Source organism: Episyrphus balteatus, chromosome 3 (genome assembly GCF_945859705.1).
Source record: "Episyrphus balteatus chromosome 3, idEpiBalt1.1, whole genome shotgun sequence".
NCBI lineage: Eukaryota > Metazoa > Arthropoda > Insecta > Diptera > Syrphidae > Episyrphus > Episyrphus balteatus.
The window spans coordinates 103,752,041-103,772,752 of NC_079136.1; positions in this window are offsets into that span (position 1 = coordinate 103,752,041).

Genomic DNA, 20,712 nt, shown 5'->3' on the forward strand with positions numbered 1-20,712 from the left:
CACCTTAATTTCACACTAAGGATTGTTTTCGAAACCGAAATCCCGAAAAATTATATAAAATGAAAAATTTGCGCAAATTTTTCATTTTATATAATTTTTCGGGATTTTGGGATCCCATTCGGGATTTCGGGGATCTGGGTTTTCGGAATTCTGGGTTTTCGGGATTTTGGGTTTTCGGGATTTTGGGTTTTCGGGATTTGGGGTTTTCGGGATTTTGGGTTTTCGGGATTTTGGGTTTTCAGTATTTCGGTTTTCGGGATTTTGTCCCCAATCCTTTATTTATTTTACCTTAGCCTTTTTTTTTCTTATAATACAGTCAAATAAGGTGAAAAAAGGGGTAAACTTCGGAATGAATGCCAATAGAAATTTTTTTTTGCTCAATATCTTCGTTTTGTCATAATGCGGTTTCTTAGAAAAAAAATGGTTTTGGTTTTTTATTAATTTCTCGAAAACGACAAGACATTTTCGGATACGGTTTCCTGTTTTTGTTTAAAAACAAATAAGAGCATTGTATTTTGAAAACTAAAATAGTACTTAATCACATAAAATTTTGAAAAAAATAAGTTAAACAATTTTTTTTTTCAAAATTTTGATTTTGAAAAACTGTATCATAAATTATAGACCGAGAGTCCACAGCAAATTTTGGGAGTGGAGGTATAACAAAAAGGTGAGTATGCAGTTTTATAGCCTTATGCGTTCTTATAACGAATTCGAAAGTCTGGCAGCTTTAAATCACGGCTTTTTATGAGTTTTGGGGAGTTAAAAAACGCGAGTTTTGCAATTAATGTGAGTAGACTAGGTAAGCAATGCTCTGTCATTTCCCCTAAGCGTCAATACTTCATTCTCGGTGATACGACAAATAGTAATCAAGATTTATAAGTTTAGATTTAGTTTTATTTCGATTAAATGCTTACACATTAAGACTTAAATTATCTTATAGCTAGTGAAGCTTAAAAATTTGATTGAGTTGAGCTACAGAACATATATGTGTTTATGACAATATAACAGTATACAAATATAGCATTCGCACTTTTAATTAACCTAAACACAAATTAGTTTCACCTTTTAACAAATATATTTCACCCTTTAGCAAATATATTTCACCTTTTAGCAAATATAATTAAACTAAAAGCAAATCAATTAAACCCAAAAGCAATTATAATTAAACTAAAGCAAACTATTTAAACTTTTAGCAAATCTATTTAAACTAAACGCAAACTGATTTAACCTTTTTGGTAAAACTTGCAGAAAATGTATTTTATTTTAAGCAGGTAGGCAGGTTCGCGAAAATAATTCTCAAAATCATCTCATTAGCTATTATTACAAAACTGTCAAACTGTGTAGAAGAAATTCTTGATCTTGAATTTTTTTTAAATGTTACTCTCATTGCGCCCAAGGAACAGTTCACCATAAAATTTTGACAAACTCCACTTGTAATTCTAACAAGTTCTTTTCTTTCCTTCAAGAACTTAAGGAAAAACTAAGTGGATGATCTCTTAGGGATGCCTTCCTTGTTATGGATAATGCCAAAATCCATAAAACTCAAGAAGTCCGGAACTTACTCTCTGATACGAATTTTAGGTTAAAATTTTTGCCTCCCTACTCTCCAATGCTAAACCCGATTGAAAAATGTTTTTCTAAAATTAAAACACATGCTCGACAAATTCTTAGTGACCTTAGTAGGGATCACAACCTAGTTCCTGTTATTGAAGAAAGTTTAGAACAAATAACACAAGGTGATTGCGCTAATATATATATATGTGATGGACATCGGACATGTTTTTAATTATTCCAAAGGCAGCAAACGGACAAACCTTACTTTGAACACCATATTCTTATGAAATTTTTTTTGTAATTTTACATTTTGAAATTAAATAAATTTGCGTTTTGATGAAATAAATTTGCGTTTTGGTTAAATAGATTTGCGAAAAGTTTAAATATTTTGCTTTAGTTTAATTATAATTGCTTTTAGGTTTAATTGATTTGCTTAAAGTTTAATTATATTTGCTAAAAGGTGAAATAAATTTGCTAAAAGGTGAAATATATTTGTGAAAGGTGAAACTAATTTGTGTTTAGTTTAAATAAAAGTGCGAATGCTATGTAATAAATTAAAAATTACAAAAATTAAAAACAAAATTGAAAAAATATTAAACAATTATAATTTATAACAATAATAATAATAATTTTCAAAAATGTATAAGTTTTTAAACATACATCTCCATTTATGTTTTTTTAATATAAGAAATAAGAAAGAAAAAAAAATATATTAATTAGAGTAGTGAGCTATAAGTTCGATCCTGAATCTCTCAGTCCCGCCGCACCTCCGTATTTGCCCTGGTAGAGAATTCCATAGGCGAATAGAGCTAACTAAGAATTGTCGCTCAGATGTTAAACATGTAAACCGTCGATAAATGAGTTGATGATATCTGCTAGAGGATCCAATGCGTAGCTTATCAAACAAATAACTAGGTTGACGAGTTTCAATCACATTCGAAAGTAAAACCAATGCCCTATAGGCAAGGAGGTGATCAAATGGCATATTTAAAAATAAACTTCAAATAGTTTGAAACACGATCAAATCGTCTCAGATTAAACACATAACGCACGTTATTATTGAACGCAACATTAAGTTTTCTCTTGCTAGATGCATCGCAATTTCTAAAAATTTTACAACCGTAAGAAAGAATGCTTTTAACTAACCATATCAGCTCTCTTCTTGGAGGGTTTTGAATTCAAAATAACAAACAAATCATTAAACAGAAAAGTCTCCAAAACAAAGCCGCTTAAAAAGCTTATATCTTGAGTTCTTTTAATCGCATCGCCAAGATTGATGTCTTCAGGCTTAGAGGAAATGACAGGGCATCAATTGCTGTATAAAGAATATTTAATAGTTTGAATTTAGCCTTCCAATATGAATTGGAAAACTCACATTGTTTAACCCCCTGAAAACAATATAAGGCCGCGATTTAAAGCTGCCAGACTTTTGAATTCGTTGTAAGAACGCATAAGGCTATAAAACTGCATACTCACATTTTGGTTATACCTCCACTCCCAAAATTTGCTGTGGGCTTTTACAAAAATTATTTAATTAGTTCCCCGAGTATCCAGCCTTGAGAAAATAAGAAAAGTAAGTACGTATTTTTCGTACCTTTAGCACCTGTTACCGGTAAAATGGCCGTCGGCACAAGATAGCCAGTATCCATACACTAATAGTATGTCCTAGCACTACGTAATTCCATACATTTTTTTCTTGAGAAAAAAAGTAATGTCTGGCGGCCCTGGGATCTTGCTCTATTAGCTATATTCAAAAACAAGATAAAAGACGAGGGTTTTGGTACATTACTCCTGAATCGCCCTGTATACAGATATGATAGGTACATTACTTCGAGGTTTCTTTAATGTTGATGCCAAAAAATCTAAAATCAAGACAATCTGACGTCTCTGAAAAAAGTTATACCTGTTTTTCATCTGTCAACCCATATTATTATAACAGTTACAAAGTTACTAGTTACTACCGATAAACCGATAAAAAAGATATGGTAGAGGAACCAAACTTTGCATGAAGGTTTTCATATCCATTATCATTAAGAATCAAAACAATGCAATGAAAAAAACATTCTTATTTATGAAAAATTGGTATTTTTTGAGAAATTAACAAAAAACCCAAAACTACTTTTTTTCTAAAAAATCTCTTAATTTTCTGTTTTTACGTCAATTCTGTTTTTCAACCTTAAAAAAAAAAAACACGTGTGCATGTGCAATTCAGACGTGGTAGAAGTGAAACTTTTAAAAATTTAGATTGTTACCTTTTTATTGCTTTAGATCAAAAGATATAACATGTTAAAAAAGAACATCTTTTACCGTTATCTCTGGATTGTGAATATAAAATAAATACAAATATAGTCCTAGTTATTATCTATCTATGGTTAAAATTTCATTTATTTATCTATTAAAATAAAAAAGATATATCTAAACATAGCCGCAGCTAGGATTTCATTTCGGGGGGGGGGGGGGGGGGGTTAGCCCAGACCAAACAACATTTTTTTTTAGAAATCACAATACTTTGTATCAACAATATCTAACTGCAGTCGATTCTAAATCCCGCTAAATCAAATAGTCATTTGAACTGTGTAGAAGCGAAAAATTTGCCAATATCCTTTTTAAGTATTTTTTAGGAGAGGAATTCGTAGTTAAAAGTTTAAAAAAGCCCTGCTTACGGTAAACGAATTTAAAAATGGCCGAATATTCAGCGTCATCTCTAGTTTTTTAGGTACAAAGAGTGATAAGTTGGTTGATATAAATTGCGAGCGTTAGCGAGCAAGAAATTTTTTTTAAGAAACAAATTTTAACCATTCTAAGGCTTTATAAAAAAAATTATTTCGCACAATTTAATATATAAAACATTGAAAAATGGACTTTTTCTTGCACTGAAATTTTTTAGCAGAAAATTGACAGGTACATTCTATCTATTGAGTTCTAAATGAAATTAGCAATACTTAAAAACCAAAATTTTAAATAATCCAAGTTGTTTGACATGAGCTAATTACACTGGTCAACAAGGTTTTTGTTACAGAAACCAGGGTATACTTTTCTATAGGCTGAGCTCGAATCCGAAGTCAGAAAAATTCTATCGTTCGTTTTTGAGATATTCCCGTTAGAAAATCGAAAATCCCGCTTTTTACCAGTTTTTGAGGTTATTTCCTAGCGTTGGTAGGTACTACAGTCTCTGAATAAATCGATACATTTATTTTCGCTTACATACTGGATTTAAGGTTAACATAGAACAAAAGTGGGTAATAAGCAACTGAAGATATCTCGGACAGTAGAAAAGATGTCTGAAAGATTTAAATAGATTTAAGGGTAATATTTCAAAAACGAGATGTGATCGAATAAGTCCGTCTTTGGATTCGAGTTCGGCCACCGAAACCCTTTGAAAAAGCATAGTTTAAACTCGGCACCAAAAACCCTGCATAAGTACTTGTGGTATTTAAAGGGTTCTTAAAAGAGCATTTTAAGGTGTTAACATAGTGCTTAAGGAAATGGTCAAAGAGATAAAAACTCTTTGTAATGGACCAAACAATTTTTGTTTTCCTTCATACAAACTTCATCGACAGCTTCTGCAACGATGCAAAATTGGTAGTGATTTTAAGGGAGATTTTCATATAGGTAATCAAATCACTAAAATCCAGGATTTTTTCTGGGGGGGGGGGGGGGGCACAAGGGACGGATTGGCAAAATCAGCCAGAACAGTTAGAAATAAAGTGAATTATCATACGACTGACTGACAAGCAGCGAATTTTTACGACGCACAGTGCAGTATTTTGGTCTAAAACCTGGCCAAAAATATTTTGGCACATTTCCCACATCAAGTATGTATGTAGGCACCAAATCACAAAAAAGTTATTTGGAAGGAAAAAAAAATTCATTTTCTTGTTACAGTAAAACCCCCTTAAGTGCTTACCCACTTACCTACCGATTAGACGGGAGAAGAAAAAAACACTTGTGACACTCGAGGACTGCCGCGGTAAAGCTATTGCATTGCATTTTTTATCGACTTATGCAATTATAATTTATTTACCTACACTACACAAAACCAATGATTATGTTTTTTTTTATCTACCTATCAATTCATATACAACAACAAGGTCACATTTGAAAACATGCATACACACAATCTCATGTCATAAACTTCTCCAGACAAAAAAAAAAATAAGAAAACACAAGAATACTCTTTCTCTTCTGATTTAATATCGCGAGCGCAATGCACCGCTTTACTCGTTCACAAATCACAAGAAGTTGAACAAGAAACAGAAGAATGGGAAGAGAAAAGAAAAGAAAATGCAGATAATTTGTTTTGCTTCTGATTTATTCTGCAGACACAGCATTTATGGTCTTCTTCCTTACTCCTGTCTTTGTTGTCTAACACAATTTTTATAACCCTCTCTGTCTGACTTTAGAAAGATGAACAAGAAACAGAAGAAAATCATAAAATACAGATCATTTTGTTTGCTTCTGATTTATTCTGCAGACACAGCATTTATGGTCTTCTTCCTTACTCCTCTCTTTGTTGTCTAACACAATTTATATAACCCTCTCTGTCTGACTTAAGAAAGATGAACAAGAAACAGAAGAAAATCATAAAATACAGATCATTTTGTTTGCTTCTGATTTATTCTGCAGACATAGCATTTATGGTCTTCTTCCTTACTCCTCTCCTTGTTGTCTAACACAATTTTTATAACCCTCTCTGTCTGACTTAAGGAAGTTGAACAAGAATCAGAAGAAAATAATAAATACATACACCCCATACCATACACGTATAGCGAATTATCTATGTGTGGGGTGTAATAATTTTTCGTTACGAAATTTCTTGGTTAGCTCCCCATGCCAGGCCTGCGTTAAAATCTATGCAATAGCTTAAAAAATATAAAAATCATAAAATGCACGTACAATCCTGTGCTATATTAAAGTATTTTGCAATATTATAGACATATTTATACCATTATTTAATGACCTAGTAGTTTTTAGTCAAATACTAAAGACTTCATTCTAATAAATATTAAAGTTTATTTGCATTAAAATTTGTGTATATCTCAAAAATATTGTGTTCAAACTGTAGGTCTTTTGAGCCAAATTAACCAAGTTATGAGTATTTTAATACTTCGCTTACGAACGTTTTAGTGCAGTTAAAAACTTCAAATCGTTCTCCCTAACTAACTAATGTTTTCAAAGCCGGTGCCTCCACCGATTCTTTTGAAATTTGGAATACTATTTTTTTTACATATTTTTAAAGGTATCCCTGGAGAAACTTTCTCAATAAAATAATATTTATAAAAATCTATAAGTAAGGGTCGCTTTTGAGGAGTTTTTTTTTCAAGGGGTCTTTATTTTCGGGATGCAAACTTGGGCAAACTTCTGAAATGCAAGTTTGTTCGACATATCCAGCAGTTAAATAATATACAAAAAATAGAGTTGCATATACAATTAAATTTTAACCTTGTCGCCTTGTCACCATGTCGCCTTGTCGCCATGTCGCCTTGTCGCCATGTCGCCTTCTCGCCATGTCGCCTTGTCGCCATGTCGCCTTGTCGGCTTGTCGCAATGTCGCCTTGTCGCCATGTCGCCATGTCGCCTTGTCGCCATGTCGCCTTGTCGCCTTGTCGCCATGTCGCCTTGTCGCCATGTCGCCTTGTCACCATGTCGCTTTGTCGCCATGTCGCCATGTCGCCTTGTCGCCTTGTCGCCATGTCGCCTTGTCGCCTTGTCGCCTTGTCGCCATGTCGCCTTGTCGCCTTGTCGCCTTGTCGCCTTGTCGCCTTGTCGCCATGTCGCCTTGTCGCCATGTCGCCTTGTCGCCATGTCGCCTTGTCGCCATGTCGCCTTGTCGCCTTGTCGCCATGTCGCCATGTCGCCTTGTCGCCATGTCGCCATAACGCCATGTCGATTTGTCGCCATGTCGCCATGTCGCCATGTCGCCATGTCGCCTTGTCGCCATGTCACCTTGTCGCCATGTCGCACAGTGGTGCCATTCTTCGTTTTTGCCGACAAAATTCATTTGCACGGCCATTTCTGGACGAAAAGTCATGAAATTTGGTACACTGAATGATTATAGTATGGAGAATACGAAAAGGCTGCCAACTTTTTTTTATTCAAAATGGCGGCTCCAAAATGGCGGAAAGAATGAGCGTTAAAATAGAATTTTTATTTTCAAAACAGTATATAAGCTAGAAATTGGGCTAAATTCATTTCAAAAAATTGTTAGATTTAAGATTTAGGACTCATAGATTAATATTCATTACAAAAAAATCAAAAAATTTGAAAACAAAGTCCAGAAAATGCCAATTTAGTAAAACACATTTTAAGACCTCTAATTACGCTATTTCATGGATTTTTTTTTAATTTATCGCAATTTTGAGATCTCTTCTATTTATGTTTCATAAGAAAATTGAAAATATTTGGGTTATATGGTTGCCAACTATGTTTTTAAGTAAATATAAGAAAACATGATATAATGAAAAGTTTCATTGTTCAATAAAACTGAGAATTTAATTTTTTCGTAAACCAAAATATACTTTTCTAATAGATTTTAGCGTTTTAAATTCAAATCCGGAGTCAAAAAAAATCTATGACGTCACGTTTTTGAGATATAAGCAGATCAAAATTAATTTATATCTTCGAAAATTGACGTCATAGATTTTTTTTGACTCCGGATTTGAATTTAAAACGCTAAAATCTAAAATCCATGAAATAGCGTAATTAGAGGTCTTAAAATGTGTACTAAATTGGCATTTTCTGGACTTTGTTTTCAAATTTTTTGATTTTTTTGTAATGAATATTAATCTATGAGTCCTAAATCTTAAATCTAACAATTTTTTGAAATGAATTTAGCCCAATTTCTAGCTTATATACTGTTTTGAAAATGAAAATTCTATTTTAACGCTCATTCTTTCCGCCATTTTGGAGCCGCCATTTTGAATAAAAAAAAGTTGGCAGCCTTTTCGTATTCTCCATACTATAATCATTCAGTGTACCGAATTTCATGACTTTTCGTCCAGAAATGGCCGTGCAAATGAATTTTGTCGGCAAAAACGAAGAATGGCACCACTGTGTGTCGCCTTGTTGCCATGTCACCTTGTCGCCATGTTGCCTTGTCGCCATGTCGCCTTGTCGCCATGTCGCCATGTCGCCTTGTCGCCATGTCGCCTTGTCGCCATGTCGCCTTGTCGCCATGTGTCGCCATGTCGCCTTGTCGCCATGTCGCCTTGTCGCCATGTCGCCTTGTCGCCATGTCGCCATGTCGCCTTGTCGCCATGTCGACATGTCGCCTTGTCGCCATGTCGCCATGTCGCCTTGTCGCCATGTCGCCTTGTCGCCTTGTCGCCATGTCGCCTTGTCGCCATGTCGCCTTGTCCCCATGTCGCCATGTCGCCTTGTCGCCATGTCGCCTTGTCGCCATGTCGCCATGTCGCCTTGTCGCCATGTCGCCTTGTCGCCATGTCGCCATGTCGCCCTGTCGCCTTGTCGCCTTGTCGCCTTGTCGCCTTGTTGCCATGTCGCCTTGTCGCCTTGTCGTTATGTCGCCTTGTCGCCATGTCGCCTTGTCGCCATGTCGCCTTGTCGCCATGTCGCCTTGTCGCCATGTCGCCTTGTCGCCATGTCGCCTTGTCGCCTTGTCGCCATGTCGCCATGTCGCCATGTCGCCTTGTCGCCATGTCGCCTTGTCGCCATGTCGCCATGTCACCATGTCGCCATGTCGCCTTTTCGCCATGTCGCCATGTCGCCTTGTCGCCATGTCGCCATGTCTTCTTGTCGCCTTGTCGCCTTGTTCCTTTGTCGCCTTGTTCCTTTGTCGCCTTATCGCCATGTCGCCTTGTCGCCATGTCGCCTTGTCGCCATGTCGCCTTGTCGCCGTGTCGCCATGTCGCCTTGTCGCCATGTCGCCTTGTCGCCATGTCGCCATGTCGCCTTGTCCCTTTGTCGCCTTGTCGCCATGTCGCCTTGTCACCATGTCGCCTTGTCGCCTTGTCGTTATGTCGCCTTGTCGCCATGTCGCCTTGTCGCCATGTTGCCTTGTCGCCATGTCGCCTTGTTGCCATGTCGCCTTGTCGCCTTGTCGTTATGTCGCCTTGTCGCCATGTCGCCTTGTCGCCATGTCGCCTTGTCGCCATGTCGCCTTGTCGCCTTGTCGCCATGTCGCCATGTCGCCATGTCGCCTTGTCGCCATGTCGCCATGTCACCATGTCGCCATGTCGCCTTTTCGCCATGTCGCCATGTCGCCTTGTCGCCATGTCGCCATGTCTTCTTGTCGCCTTGTCGCCTTGTTCCTTTGTCGCCTTGTTCCTTTGTCGCCTTATCGCCATGTCGCCTTGTCGCCATGTCGCCTTGTCGCCATGTCGCCTTGTCGCCGTGTCGCCATGTCGCCTTGTCGCCATGTCGCCTTGTCGCCATGTCGCCATGTCGCCTTGTCCCTTTGTCGCCTTGTCGCCATGTCGCCTTGTCACCATGTCGCCTTGTCGCCTTGTCGTTATGTCGCCTTGTCGCCATGTCGCCTTGTCGCCATGTTGCCTTGTCGCCATGTCGCCTTGTTGCCATGTCGCCTTGTCGCCTTGTCGTTATGTCGCCTTGTCGCCATGTCGCCTTGTCGCCATGTCGCCTTGTTGCCATGTCGCCTTGTCGCCTTGTCGTTATATCGCCTTGTCGCCATGTCGCCTTGTCGCCATGTTGCCTTGTCGCCATGTCGCCTTGTCACCATGTCGCCTTGTCGTTATGTCGTTATGTCGCCTTGTCGCCATGTCGCCTTGTCGCCATGTCGCCTTGTCGCCATGTCGCCTTGTCGCCATGTCGCCTTGTCGCCATGTCGCCTTGTTGCCATGTCGCCTTGTCGCCATGTCGCCTTGTCGCCATGTCGCCATGTCGCCTTGTCACCATGTCGCCATGTCGCCTTGTCGCCATGTCGCCATGTCGCCATGTCGCCTTGTCCCCATGTCGCCTTGTCGCCATGTCGCCTTGTCGCCATGTCGCCTTGTCGCCATGTCGCCTTGTCGCCATGTCGCCATGTCGCCATGTCACCTTGTCACCTTGTCGCCTTGTCGCCATGTCGCCATCAGAGAACCAAACGAGTCGAGTATTGTTTACGAACATCGAGTGCTTACTCGAAAAAAAAACGATCTCGAACAAACAGAATCAACACAACTCAAATATGTTCGAGCTTTCCTGTTTAGGAGTATGATGACTCGTAAGTAATCCTACAATCCTACATTGCAAACGAGTTCAAACGATCATTTTTCTATTCGAGTAAAATCGAGTAAAATGATCGAAATTACTCGAACTGGAGAGGAAATGTTCATAGTGTTCGAGGGTGGTTTTTCTTGTAGCATAAATAAAAGAGAATCTGTTTGGTACACAAAAGCAAGTTACATTTGTTTTATTTAAATTAATTAATTTGACAAGATAATGAAATGAAGAAAAACATATTAGAATAAAATTAAATTAAATACAGAAAAAAAGAAAAATTAAATAAAACTTAATGCTAGATACAAAAAATTGAATTAAAAATTATGACACTTGTATTTATGAAAAAAAAAATATTTAAATTGGAATTATCTATAAGTTCGCAATCATCAAATTATTTACAGTTTCTGGGTCCAACCTCGATCGTTTTTCTGTAATTCTATTTCTAGCCTGTGAAAATGCTCCTTCTGATGCTGCTGATGTTGCGGGAATACGATTCAAGATTTTATGTGCTTCATAAAGGTTTTTGATTTTCAGGATGAAACAAATTCACTAAATAATGTTTTACTTTGTATTTTAAATCACTTAAATTTTCTGAATTTTCAGAAAAGGTCAGTCCACAAATCTGTTGTTGCCGAAAAGATTTTAATAAAACCGAGTTCTGTTTTGATTATTTCCACTAATTTGTCTTTAATATTTTTTATATTGTTGCTTATGGTTGTTCCAGTGGGAAGCATGTCTTTCACGTTAACATGTTCTCCGTATTTAGCACCGATTTTTATACACTCTTTAACAAATGCCTGCATTCCAGAGCCTTCTACAGTAGAAAACGGTCTAATATCTTCAATACACAGCTTCACGCCTTCACGGACACATCAAAAACTGCTTTCTTATCGGCCATCGACACAATCACTTCTTTAATTATATTTGGCAAGCTTTCTTTAAAACATCTGTGCCTCAAAAGGTTCGTCGTTGTTTTAAAAATTTTCATCACTTTTTTGCACGATCTGCATGCCACAAAGTTTGGTATAGTATCACCATTTTGATTTTTTACTTCGCCAAAAGTCCCCCATACCTTACTTCGGCAGTTTCTTTTGTCGCAAATAGAAAATATATTATTATTAAGATTTAAGCTAATACTTTGTTCTTCCATTGTTTTTTATAAAACTATTACTTTTTTAAATGAACTCAGAAGCTTAATATTTAAATATTGTTCTCGCAAGAAATCAGCTTTTGAACTAAAACATTTTATTCATAACTTTCCCTTTAACCCTTTCATGCCGATTTGTAATTTCCCCAATATACCTACCCGAAAAAATAGTAATTTGTTTTAAAAACAATCATCCCAAATCGCATTATTGCATATTTTTTAGGGATATGTTTCTACTACGCACCTACCTGCACAAATTAACTGGGAATTCCCCACTACCCCATTTGTATTGTTACCTAACGACTAATTACTTTTTTATAATCTTTGAACAACAACAACATCTTGAAGGTGCTACCACCAAGTGTTTATGGCTAGAGTTACAGTACTGTTTCACGGATGCCAAAGCCAATCCGATCATCAGACTCCTTTTATTCCATTTTGTGTGTGGTCCTTAGTCTAGTAATTTTTTTCATTTGATTTGAAAAACTTCTTCCGTCACACTTGAGTATTGAACCTAGACCAAGCGAGTTCAGAAGCCAGTACACTACGCACTGCGCTACCTCGCACACGTGATTAGCTTCACCCAATTGCAGGTTTTCTTAGTTTATCAACATGCAAATGAATAGACTTCTTCTTCCTTTTTCTCGGCGCTGTTATGATCTCGATGTCGAGGGGATCATAACTATCCCACGTAACTGCTTCACACTAGTGATCCGCCTGTGGGGTTCGCCGGGTTGACCTCAGAAATCGGCGGCAAGCCTCCCGGTTTTGTATTGTTCCATTTCTAAGGCCAACTGAATGCTGGTGGTTTTGCATTTGCTTGTACCAGGAGTTTTTAGGCCTACCTTTCTTTCTATTTCGTGTTGGAACGTTGTATGATATTGCTTTTTTGACGGGGTTCTCAGGATCTCTCCTTTGAACATGGCAATACCAACTGAGTCGGTCGTGTTCAATTTTATGCAAATGAATAGACTAAACCCACTTAAGTGCTTACCCACTTACCTCCCGATTAGCCGGGAGAAAAAAAAATATTAAAAATCATAAAATGTACGTACAATCCTGTGCTATAACTTTTCTTAATGTTAGTAATTTATTCTTTATTTTATTTTTTGACTCAAGTTGTTTCATTAAATGGTTTTTGAGAAAATAAGTTTTAAAGATGAAATTTCTAAAAAAATATATTTTCGTTTTTTAATTGATTTTGTATAAAATTTTGCAATATTATGGACATATTTATACCATTATTTAATGACCTGGTAGTTTTTGGTCAAATACTAAAGACTACTAAAGACATTCTAATAAATATTGAAGTTCCAAAGAATACAAAAAAAACTGAAACATAGCTACTTTTTTCCCGGGAGACCCAGTTTTTTTTTTTTTTTTATTTGCATTAAAATGTTTTATAACTCAAAAATATTGTGTTCAAATTGTTGGTCTATTGGAGTCAAATTGACCAAGTTATGAGAATTTAAATATTTTGCTTACGAACGTTTTAGTCCAGAGTTCAAAACTTTAAATCGTTCTCCCCACAACTAATGTTTTCAAACCCGGTTCACCTCATAACTATTGCACCGATACTTTTAAAATTTGGAATACTATTTCTTCCCATATTTTTAAAGGTATCCCTGGAGAAATTTTCTCAAAAACATAATATTTATTAAAATCTAAAAGTAAGAGTCGCTTTTGAAGAGTTTTTTTTTTCAAGGGGCTTTTATTTTCGGGGGTGCATACTTGGGCAAACTCTGGAAATGCAAGATTATTCTACATATCTAGCAGTTCAATAATATATAGGTTATGAAATGTTGTGGCATTTTAGGTCCGTCAAGATAGCACCCACACCCCCAAATTTCCAAAATCTGAGTATGCAATAATTTGTTGCTAATTTGTTGCTAATTAGTTGCTCTAATCTAGAATTTGTTGCTCCATGATTTGACCATAAAATCGGCTGCAACAGATGCATTTTTTTGGAGACTTTTTATCTATAATTTTTTTCAAAAAACTAAAAATGCCAAATTAAAAACATGATTTCATGCTCTGCAAAAAGTAACATACAAATTTTCCATCACTTTCCATTCCAGTCTTCTAGTCCAAAAACTAGTCAACTCTCGCCCCTAAAAACTATAAAAAACGGTGTGGGTGCTATCTTGACGTCAAGATAGCACCCACACCCCCCTATTTCCAAAATCTGAGTATGCAGGATTTTAGTGATAATTTGTTGCTAATTAGTTGCTCTAATATTGAATTTGTTGCTCCACGATTTGACCTTCAAATCGACTGCAACAGATGCAATATTTTGGAGACTTTTTATCCATACGCTTTTTCAAAAAACTAAAAACGCCAAATTGTAGACAGAATTTGTTGCTCTGCAAAAAGCTATTTTTAAATTTTCTATCACTACCCAATCCTCTCTTACAGGAGAAAAAATTTTGCGATAACGTCATCTATCAAGCTGAGTACGCCACAACGAAAAATTGAAAATTTAAGTACGCATTAATTTGAAGATATTTTGTTGCTAATTTATTACCCTAATCTAGAATTTGTTGCTCCACGGTTTGACCTTTAAATCGGCTGCAACAGTTGCAATATATAGGTATATATAGCTTTATATAGGTATATTTTCAAAAATTAATGCTTTTTAAAAAGTTACATTTCCAATACTCAAGTATTCTTGCCCTTTCATAAGCCCTTAAAACGAGTACCTACCTATAGGTACGGAAGACGTTAAGTAAAACTCAACAGCAAAAACAAAGTTTATAAAGGTACCTACTAATGCCATTTAATTTCTCTATATTATATAGACAGCTTTTCCGTTCCTATTTTACCATTAGGTACCTTACCTCAATTTCAAAAAATTAATTTGATTTAACGTATAAACATCTACCTACCTTTTTCAAAGATATCTTACAACAACGAACATCTATTAAAAGAAAAAATGTCTCCCATGTCCTAGCCTAGAAGAAACCTAGAGATCTCTTGAAAACGATGCCTACCCCCAACATTTTTTTGTAATTCTTTTCATCGCTTTTTTACACTTTAAGTCTATCATTCTAGTTTTGGAGAGATGCATTTTACTAACTACCACTAAAGCAACCGAAAAACACAACTCAATGCTATTCAACCAATCAGGTTGCGATGCGACTATTTTTATTATAAAAACAAACCAAATACATAAATGTGTTCATAGTTAATAGGAATAATCGAGTGTGTATGCGTTGATTTAAATTTTGACTCCGCCCCCCACAGTTTGCTTTGATGAATATAATACAAACGCACACCTTGAAATGTTTTTTCCTTAGTTGGTTTCAGACCTCTATGAAGGTATGATGTACGGTCTCTCGCTCGATTTAATAATTTTATGACTTAGGTACCTACATAATTTATTATAGACACACCAAAAGGTAAGTTAGGTACGTATGTTTGTAGGGGCTTCCAGTTTATCTGGATTTATGCAATTTTTTGTGTTATGGTACCTATGTCGCTATGGGTCTTATGAAAAATGTTGCATATTTTTAGGGGAAAACTTTAAATTCAAAACCACTGAAAACCCGAATTGAAAATTTCTTGAATTTGTTGCTTCACAATTTGAACATTAAATGCACTTCAACACTACAAAAAATCTTAGGTAATTGCCTAAAAGGAAAAACTTTAAAATTTAAGAAAATATGTAAGCAGGTGTGCAGGAATTTGTTGATAATAATTAATTGCTCCAACAGATGCATTAGGTAGGTATTTTAAAGACTTTTTATCTATACCTACCTAATTTTAATTCAAAAAAACTAAAAATGCCAAATTATAGACATGAATTGAATTGATAGTTAGCACCTTCCTTCTTATGCAATAACTTCATTCCCCTTAGGGTGAAGGCCTCAATCCCACATTACCGAACGTTTTCAAAATTGAAATTGAACTTAAAAATCTTTGGCACCGGGTACAAAGGTGTTAAGTCAGAAAAGGTAATTTTGAGGAAAATGAAATTGAAGTTTCAATTTTTGTTTGTAAATCTGAATAATATTATTTTGAAAAAGTAATGATGCAGAAACTTTATCTATAAGATCTTTTTTAATATCCATATGCTGTTGACCGGAAAATGACCGTTCTTAAAAAAAAATTGTGTTGACTTAACACTCTAGAGCCATTTACCTAGTCTTCATAAATAAACTTGGTCCAAAGGTGTTAAGTCAAGAAAAATCTTTGTTTATATTGATAACAAAGCTTAATTTATAAAAGAAACTTGGAAATATCAATGTGATTAATTACCAATGTGAAAATTCTTTTTTAAAAAATATGTACCTAATATAATTCTGTAGAAAAATTGCTTTTCCTTTTCTGTCTTCCTCTTGACTTAACTCCTTATGATCAATTTATAAGAAAAATGATTTATTAAGGTACCTATCACTTCTACCACGTTTGAATTACAAACATGTTTTTTTTTAAGATTTTGTCAAGCTAAATTATGTACTGTGTTACCCCAAAAACTAAGTTACATAATAATCCAAGAGCTAGTGGCAAATTTGACTAAGGTAGCTCTTGTAAGGCTTAAAATTCTTTCAGTGGTAATTTTTAACATGATTAGTAAAATAATTTTGGTCTGGCAGACCTCAGCTGTGCATATCATGTATATATATGACCTTGAAAGTGTAACTTTCAACTTTTTATTCTCAAAATTTGACTTTGTTTAATATTCTGCCTTTTGAAAAATGTATCGTTCATAACTGTAGGTGTTGCCGTCGTTTTTAAATATTTTTTTTTTTAATTATTTTTTTAGAAAACTGCCCCTCCCTCCTAAACGGGGGGAGATAGACCCCTCCCACCTATAGTAAAAAATGCGGGAAAATTAGTAACGAATTCTTGTAGAAGAGTTTTTTTTAATATAGGTGGGAGGGGTCTATCTCCCCCCGTTTAGGAGGGAGGGGCAGTTTTCTAAAAAAATAATTAAAAAAAAAAATATTTAAAAACGACGGCAACACCTACAGTTATGAACGATACATTTTTCAAAAGGCAGAATATTAAACAAAGTCAAATTTTGAGAATAAAAAGTTGAAAGTTACACTTTCAAGGTCATATATATACATGATATGCACAGCTGAGGTCTGCCAGACCAAAATTATTTTACTAATCATGTTAAAAATTACCACTGAAAGAATTTTAAGCCTTACAAGAGCTACCTTAGTCAAATTTGCCACTAGCTCTTGGATTATTATGTAACTTAGTTTTTGGGGTAACACAGTACATAATTTAGCTTGACAAAATCTTAAAAAAAAACATGTTTGTAATTCAAACGTGGTAGAAGTGATAGGTACCTTAATAAATCATTTTTCTTATAAATTGATCATAAGGAGTTAAGTCAAGAGGAAGACAGAAAAGGAAAAGCAATTTTTCTACAGAATTATATTAGGTACATATTTTTTAAAAAAGAATTTTCACATTGGTAATTAATCACATTGATATTTCCAAGTTTCTTTTATAAATTAAGCTTTGTTATCAATATAAACAAAGATTTTTCTTGACTTAACACCTTTGGACCAAGTTTATTTATGAAGACTAGGTAAATGGCTCTAGAGTGTTAAGTCAACACAATTTTTTTTTAAGAACGGTCATTTTCCGGTCAACAGCATATGGATATTAAAAAAGATCTTATAGATAAAGTTTCTGCATCATTACTTTTTCAAAATAATATTATTCAGATTTACAAACAAAAATTGAAACTTCAATTTCATTTTCCTCAAAATTACCTTTTCTGACTTAACACCTTTGTACCCGGTGCCAAAGATTTTTAAGTTCAATTTCAATTTTGAAAACGTTCGGTAATGTGGGATTGAGGCCTTCACCCTAAGGGGAATGAAGTTATTGCATAAGAAGGAAGGTGCTAACTATCAATTCAATTCATGTCTATAATTTGGCATTTTTAGTTTTTTTGAATTAAAATTAGGTAGGTATAGATAAAAAGTCTTTAAAATACCTACCTAATGCATCTGTTGGAGCAATTAATTATTATCAACAAATTCCTGCACACCTGCTTACATATTTTCTTAAATTTTAAAGTTTTTCCTTTTAGGCAATTACCTAAGATTTTTTGTAGTGTTGAAGTGCATTTAATGTTCAAATTGTGAAGCAACAAATTCAAGAAATTTTCAATTCGGGTTTTCAGTGGTTTTGAATTTAAAGTTTTCCCCTAAAAATATGCAACATTTTTCATAAGACCCATAGCGACATAGGTACCATAACACAAAAAATTGCATAAATCCAGATAAACTGGAAGCCCCTACAAACATACGTACCTAACTTACCTTTTGGTGTGTCTATAATAAATTATGTAGGTACCTAAGTCATAAAATTATTAAATCGAGCGAGAGACCGTACATCATACCTTCATAGAGGTCTGAAACCAACTAAGGAAAAAACATTTCAAGGTGTGCGTTTGTATTATATTCATCAAAGCAAACTGTGGGGGGCGGAGTCAAAATTTAAATCAACGCATACACACTCGATTATTCCTATTAACTATGAACACATTTATGTATTTGGTTTGTTTTTATAATAAAAATAGTCGCATCGCAACCTGATTGGTTGAATAGCATTGAGTTGTGTTTTTCGGTTGCTTTAGTGGTAGTTAATAAAATGCATCTCTCCAAAACTAGAATGATAGACTTAAAGTGTAAAAAAGCGATGAAAAGAATTACAAAAAAATGTTGGGGGTAGGCATCGTTTTCAAGAGATCTCTAGGTTTCTTCTAGGCTAGGACATGGGAGACATTTTTTCTTTTAATAGATGTTCGTTGTTGTAAGATATCTTTGAAAAAGGTAGGTAGATGTTTATACGTTAAATCAAATTAATTTTTTGAAATTGAGGTAAGGTACCTAATGGTAAAATAGGAACGGAAAAGCTGTCTATATAATATAGAGAAATTAAATGGCATTAGTAGGTACCTTTATAAACTTTGTTTTTGCTGTTGAGTTTTACTTAACGTCTTCCGTACCTATAGGTAGGTACTCGTTTTAAGGGCTTATGAAAGGGCAAGAATACTTGAGTATTGGAAATGTAACTTTTTAAAAAGCATTAATTTTTGAAAATATACCTATATAAAGCTATATATACCTATATATTGCAACTGTTGCAGCCGATTTAAAGGTCAAACCGTGGAGCAACAAATTCTAGATTAGGGTAATAAATTAGCAACAAAATATCTTCAAATTAATGCGTACTTAAATTTTCAATTTTTCGTTGTGGCGTACTCAGCTTGATAGATGACGTTATCGCAAAATTTTTTCTCCTGTAAGAGAGGATTGGGTAGTGATAGAAAATTTAAAAATAGCTTTTTGCAGAGCAACAAATTCTGTCTACAATTTGGCGTTTTTAGTTTTTTGAAAAAGCGTATGGATAAAAAGTCTCCAAAATATTGCATCTGTTGCAGTCGATTTGAAGGTCAAATCGTGGAGCAACAAATTCAATATTAGAGCAACTAATTAGCAACAAATTATCACTAAAATCCTGCATACTCAGATTTTGGAAATAGGGGGGTGTGGGTGCTATCTTGACGTCAAGATAGCACCCACACCGTTTTTTATAGTTTTTAGGGGCGAGAGTTGACTAGTTTTTGGACTAGAAGACTGGAATGGAAAGTGATGGAAAATTTGTATGTTACTTTTTGCAGAGCATGAAATCATGTTTTTAATTTGGCATTTTTAGTTTTTTGAAAAAAATTATAGATAAAAAGTCTCCAAAAAAATGCATCTGTTGCAGCCGATTTTATGGTCAAATCATGGAGCAACAAATTCTAGATTAGAGCAACTAATTAGCAACAAATTATTACTAAAATCCTGCATACTCAGATTTTGGAAATAGGGGGGTGTGGGTGCTATCTTGACGTCAAGATAGCACCCACACCCTTTCTATCAATTTTGAGGGGGAAGGGGTGGAGCAACAAATTCGAAATTAGAGCAACTAATTAGCAACAAATTAGCAACAAATTATTGCATACTCATTTTTTTAAATTTGTAAGTTTTTCTTGGTGTGGGTGCTATCTTGACGTTTTGATATGTTCCACAAGTTCCACAATGCATTTTGGACATGAAGGAGATGGATTTAAAAGTCGAATGAGACCTTTTTGAAAAGGTGTTGAGAAGCCCTTTAATTTGACACCATTTTTGTTGCTGTGCGTTCATTTTTAGGGAATTTAGCTTTTTTGAGAAAACTGTTAAAGTGCATTTCAAGGTCAAATCTTGGAGCAACAAATTCGGGATTAGAGCAACTAATTAGCAACAAATTAGCAACAAATTATTGCATACTCAGTTTTTTTAAATGTTGAGTTTTTAATGGGTGTGGGTGCTATCTTGACGTCAAGATAGCACCCACACCTTCCACATCAATTTTGAGGGGGAAGGGGTGGAGCAACAAATTCGGGATTAGAGCAACTAATTAGCAACAAATTAGCAACAAATTATTGCATACTCAGATTTTGGAAATTTGGGGGTGTGGGTGCTATCTTGACGGACCTTGGCATTTTGCGCTATTTTAAAAACACTAATGTTAAAAAAAAAAACCAAAAATTTTGCAATTTTTTTAAGTGTGCACTTCAACCCCTCTGTATGAAAAAATAGAGTTGCATATACAATAGACTGGGCCAAAAAAAAAATATTTTTTTTTTTTAAAGTTACTTCGAAAATCTTGTTCAGGATGATGGAAAAAAAATTTGGTGAAAATTTGAGCTGTTAAAAAAAATTTTAAGAGGTCTATCATCGGTGTTTTTTATTTTTACAACAACAGAACTGCTAGAAGATCAAAGTAAAAAAAAATTCTGTTCATTTTTTCTTATATAAAATTAAATTTCCTAC